The following is a 684-nucleotide window of genomic DNA, read 5'->3' as shown; positions in this document are numbered from 1 at the left end:
CACAAGAATGTTCTTATCCTTGCTCCTGCTCATATGACAAGGAAGAATGGCCAGAAAAATGATAATAATAATAGAGATCCTTTATACCACAGTATAGGGATCCTTTTGTAAGTAGAAGAAGAGGGGGAGATAAAGGATGTGATGTAAAGGAAGAAACACAACTGTGAGGATTGGAATGTGAGATGAGATGTTAGGACATGAATGAATAAATAGAATGAGATGGGGGAGGAATAATTTTCGAAAATTATTTTGAAAAAGAGTTAGTGATTTTTGAAAATTGGTTTTTGAAAATTGTTAGTAATTTTTCGAAAATTTTTGAAATAAAAATAAAAAATAAAAATAATTAGTTAATTAAAAAGAAATTTTTGAAAAAGAGGGGAGATATTTTCGAAAATTAGAGAGAGAGAGTTAGTTAGGTAGTTTTGAAAAAGTTAAGAAACAAACAAAAAGTTAGTTAGTTAGTTGAAACAAATTTTTGAAAAGATAAGAAGTTAGGAAGTTAGAAAAGATATTTTGAAAAGATATTTTTGAAAAAGATAAGATAAGAAGATATTTTTGAAAAGATATGATAAAATTAGTTTTGAAAAAGATTTGATTTTTAAAATCACAATTAATGACTTGATTCATAAGAAATCACAAGATATGATTCTAGAACTTAAAGTTTGAATCTTTCTTAACAAGCAA

This window comes from Arachis ipaensis, chromosome B9, assembly GCF_059453495.1.
Source record: "Arachis ipaensis isolate K30076 ecotype BB chromosome B9, ASM5945349v1, whole genome shotgun sequence".
Classification (NCBI taxonomy): Eukaryota; Viridiplantae; Streptophyta; class Magnoliopsida; order Fabales; family Fabaceae; genus Arachis; species Arachis ipaensis.
This window is presented reverse-complemented; position numbering follows the sequence as displayed.